We start from the raw sequence: 4,638 nt of genomic DNA, 5'->3' as shown, positions 1-4,638 counted from the left end.
TCCCCCCCAGCGCTAGAAAGTGGGCTGGTCTGGGCGGGGCGGCGCATGCGCCCCAGGAGCGGCGGGCGGGGCGGCGTGAGGGCGGTCGGCTGAGGAGGGCTCCGGAGCCTCAGTTGTCTCCGGGAGCCTGCGCGCTTTGGGCTCCTGGCCGGTCAGCCTTTGGGTCGGGGTTTTCGTCCGTGACTCCCGTTTCAGCTCTGCGGGTGCGGCCGCGAGTCGGGTGAGTCTCAGGGGTCCGGGGCGTTCTGGGGAGCTGAGTCTTCCTGGGCTCCCCGCAGGCCGCGGGGCACCCTCGTCCCCCTGCTGCACTTGTCCGCGGCGCCATGTCCTGACAGGACTGCTGCTGGCCCCAGCAGCCGAGCCGGCGCGCTGGGCAGGACTGGGGGGCGGCTGGGGGGGCTGGGGTGTGTCCTGAGGCCTCTCGGTGGGGCCAAGCGATTGACCGGCAGCGGGCTCCGGGCGTCCCGCGCTGCCTGTGCCCGGGGGCGGGCTCTGCCTCGCCTGGGCTTTGGCTTCCTCGCGGTTGCGACGGAGAAGTGAAGCCCGGACCAGTGTGGGCATGGCGAGCGCGCTCGCTGTAGGTCACGCTGATTTCCCGGGACTTAGCGCGTAGGACGGAGGGGCCCTGTTGGAGCGCATCTCCGCCACCGGCGGGTTTTCATTCACTTGTGCGAATCGACCAAAGTTCCCGTTCGTACGCTTTGCGAAGGATGTAGAGATTTAGATTTTTTTTTTAAATATTGAGTCTAAAGATGTTCGTTCTTGTATTTTTACCTCAAGGAGGTTTTTTATTTATTTATTTATTTATTTGGTAGTCCAAGTACATCCAAATTTCGGAAACCTTCATTTAAGCTACACGCATGGGAATTTGGGTTGGTAAAGGAATTTCGTTGTGATCGTCAGGATCTGTTAGGCCGTTGGACATAAATTGCTGACCCCAAATCTGGTGGAATTCATGCTGCCCCAGCAGTCTCCTTTTCCAGCTCCCCACCTGGGACATTCCAAACCTCCAGAACAGATCTTCTAAGTGAGCCGATGGGTCGGCAGTCGCCACATGGGGCTTTCGAACTTCTATGGCTGCAAACAACCCCTCTCCTGCCAATAGCTTGAAAGGGCCGCTCTGGCGGGATGCAGTCTTACTTGAGACCCTGCTATGCTGGCCTCCTAAAATCAAAGGCTTTTCTTCCTTGACCAGTTGTCTCTGTGCCTTCGGTCGGAAGAAGTTCCGACCAACATCTTAAACCTAACCTTTTAGTGCCAAAACCCAGAAAGGTGATTTAGAGGTGATTGATGGGAAATCACCTCTCCATTGCCCGTTTGACGTCATTTCTGGGACATTAGGTGAGTGTTCTTGAGTCTTCTCTGGAGGACCTTGTATTACCCTCATCCTGCCTCAGAAATCCCAGCAGTAGGTTAGGGTCCTTCCTCTAGCCTTGGGTACAATTCCTCTCTGGCCAGCCCTCTTTGACGCCCCTGGAGTTAAAGAGATGGTCTCATTGTTTCAGGGTGGAGTGAGGGATCCAGGGACACTTGCCTGTCACCCGTTTTCTGCTCTCTGGAATTGCCTCCACTCCGTTTCCATATGGGGAACACACCCTGGAGACCCCTGAGGGTTCACTGCTTAGGTGGCTTCTCCATAACCTTAAGACCCTATATGCCGGGAAAGAAATTAAGCCAGAGACTGACCTTTCACTGCAATTCAGTTTAGCTACAATATAGATTAGATAATGATAGTCAGTGGTCCAAAAATGGGTCCTTCGACCCAATATTCACTGTGACTTGAAAGTCATCAATTGTAATGGGTGTGGTTTGAGATTCCCTACAGTTGGACATCTTCTCTCAGTCTTGGGTTTCCTATCAGATTCTCCTGCTTATGGAAAAAAATCAGACCTAATCTCTGAGTTTCTGAAATCTGAGCCTGACTTTGACCTTGCCACCTCCTCCTTAATACCCTTTTGCCCTCCATCTCCTCCTTAATACCCTCAGTACCTGGCCACGCTGCGGCTCTCTAGGCTAATCTCCACCTGCAGCGCCAGCATCCCAGGTTCTAGTCCCGGTTGAGGTGCTGGATTCTGTCCTGGTTGCTCCTCTTCCAGTCCAGCTCTCTGCTGTGGCCCGGGAGTGCAGTGGAGGATGGCCCAAGTGCTTGGGCCCCTGCACCCGCATGGGAGACCAGGAGGAAGCACCTGGCTCCTGGCTTCGGATCAGCACAGAACGCCAGCTGTGGCAACCAATGGAGGGAAGATCTTTCTCTCTGTCCCTCTCTCTCACTGTCTAACTCTGCCTGTGCAAAAAAAAAAAAAAAAAAAAAAAAAGAATCCCTCAGTACCCTCTGAGGAACCTTACTTTCCCCCAACTACCTTCTCTTCTTTTACTATCTGTTCGTACTCCCAACAGCTGCCCCAAGCTGCTCTTACCCCACTACCCATCCCCATCCTGTCCCTCCAAGGGCTGGCTGGTGCTCAAGGTATTGTTCATGTCCATGTTCCTTTCTTTCTAATCTGGCCGAAATTGAAAACCATCTAGGCTAATCCTCCGCCTTGCGGCGCCGGCACACAGGGTTCTAGTCCCGGTCGGGGCGCTGGATTCTGTCCCGGTTGCCCCTCTTCCAGGCCAGCTCTCTGCTGTGGCCAGGGAGTGCAGTGGAGGATGGCCCAAGTGCTTGGGCCCTGCACCCCATGGGAGACCAGGATAAGTACCTGGTTCCTGCCATCGGATCAGCGCGGTGTGCTGGCCACAGTGCGCCGGCCACGGCGGCTATTGGAGGGTGAACCAACGGCAAAGGAAGACCTTTCTCTCTGTCTCTCTCTCTCACCATCCACTCTGCCTGTCAAAAAATAAATAAATAGCCGGCGCCGCAGCTCACTAGGCTAATCCTCCGCCTTGCGGTGCCAGCACACTGGGTTCTAGTCCCGGTTGGGGCGCTGGATTCTGTCCCGGTTGCCCCTCTTCCAGGCCAGCTCTCTGCTGTGGCCAGGGAGTGCAGTGGAGGATGGCCCAAGTGCTTGGGCCCTGCACCCCATGGGAGACCAGGAAAAGCACCTGGCTCCTGCCATCGGATCGGCGCGGTGCGCCGGTTGCAGCGCTCCGGCCACGGCGGCCATTGGAGGGTGAACCAACGGCAAAGGAAGACCTTTGTGTCTGTCTGTCTCTCACCGTCCACTCTGCCTGTCAAAAAAAAAAAAAAAAAAAAAAAAAGAAGAAGAAAATCATCTGAGTTGCTGTACCATGGATCCCACTCAAATACACCAAGGAATTCCTATAGCTTACCCACTTAAGACCTCAGCTACCAACATGTTTATGTCATTATTTCCTTTTCCACGAAATCTGAAGAAGACGTGTATCTGGGTTGCTACCACAACCTTTGTCAACTCCTTACACACACAGTGATACCCTGCATGAACAGATGCTTTTCTTCCCATGACCCCAGATGGAATTAACAGTCTGATTCTATTTAGAACATGTGGCTCATTTCTTAAGCTGAGAATGAAAATGCTAGCCTTAAGGCTGTAAATTATGATGAAATTCAAGAAGTGAGCCAAAAAACTGATGAAAGTCTTGGAGTTTTTATGAGCTAACTCAGAAAACCTCGTCAAATACACCAACTTCAATCCAGAGACAGAGGCAGGAGGACTCTAACTGCAGTCATTTTATTTCATAGGCATCCACAGGTATCCGAAAAAAGCTCCAAAAATTGAAAGATGGCCCCAGGTACCTGAAAAGGAGCTTGTAAAAACTGCCTTCAGGGTCTTTAATAATAGGAGCTCAGAAACTAAAACAAGATCAGGCTCAATATCACCTGCTTGCCTCTGCACTTCACGGGGACCAAAAAAGAACCCCTGACTGAAACCCTTCACGACCTCCCAGTCTTTGCTTCAGATGTGGCAAGGAAGGACTTTGGGTGAAACTGCCCCAATCTCTGAGCTCCCAAAGTCATGCCTGGTGTGTGGGATCAGGGGATTCTGGAAGCTGGGTCACTCCTTCCAACCTCCAACCTGAGCCTAGGATTACTCCTTTCTGACCTCCTTGGACTAGCCACGGAGGACTGAGAAGGCCCAGGTTGGAAGGCCCCCACCTTCACCTTCACCATCAGCATCACCATCACGATCACCATCACGAATGTCCCTAGGTTTGTGTCAAGGTAGCAGCTAAGCTGATCTCTTGATTCTTGGATACAGGAGCAGCTTACTCAGTCTTGGAAGCACATGCAGAGTCTTTAGTCCCTTCGTTTTTGTTATGGGGGTCTTACTGTCTTTATACCCCAGCACCCTCTCCACTATATAGATGATCTGCCTTCTTCCAAATATTCATAAAAATTCTACTGATTGGTTCTTCATAGATATCCACAAACATCTTATTTTTTTTAAGATTTATTTATTTATTTGAAAATTACAGAGAGAAGGAAAGGCAGAGAGAGAGAGGGAGAGAGAGCGAGCTTCTATCCACCAACATCTTATTTTTTTATAAACGTAAATTGTTAGGTGTTACCCAGGTTACGCTAACAGCCCCTCCCCCCTCAACAACCACTCAAGTGCCACATTGGCAAGTACTCTCAATGCCTGGGAAAATGAACCAGGAACAAATCAGGCACTTAAGCATTTAAACATGTTTTCCATCCATGTGACAACTTGCTGACAT

The 4,638-nt window shown here is 51.8% G+C and overlaps 1 protein-coding gene across 7 annotated transcripts in view; it reads left to right on the top strand.

The window, feature by feature from the left end:
• The first annotated feature begins 54 nt into the window (after nucleotides 1-54).
• Nucleotides 55-4,638, top strand: part of CMC2 (C-X9-C motif containing 2) — a 40,965-nt gene continuing 36,381 nt past the window's right edge. For 3 of the 7 annotated variants that reach the window (XR_011384121.1, XR_011384120.1, XR_011384123.1), the window contains exon 1: nucleotides 55-220. The gene's annotated coding sequence lies outside the window, so the exon portion shown is untranslated. The remainder of the gene's footprint in view (nucleotides 221-4,638) is intronic. The other 4 variants (XM_070062789.1, XM_017342384.3, XM_017342383.3 and 1 more) reach the window with 3 other exon arrangements.

Source organism: Oryctolagus cuniculus, chromosome 18, assembly GCF_964237555.1.
Source record: "Oryctolagus cuniculus chromosome 18, mOryCun1.1, whole genome shotgun sequence".
Taxonomy (NCBI): domain Eukaryota; kingdom Metazoa; phylum Chordata; class Mammalia; order Lagomorpha; family Leporidae; genus Oryctolagus; species Oryctolagus cuniculus.
The sequence above is the reverse complement of the archived record's forward strand: the minus strand, read 5'-3'. Positions and strand labels throughout refer to the sequence as shown.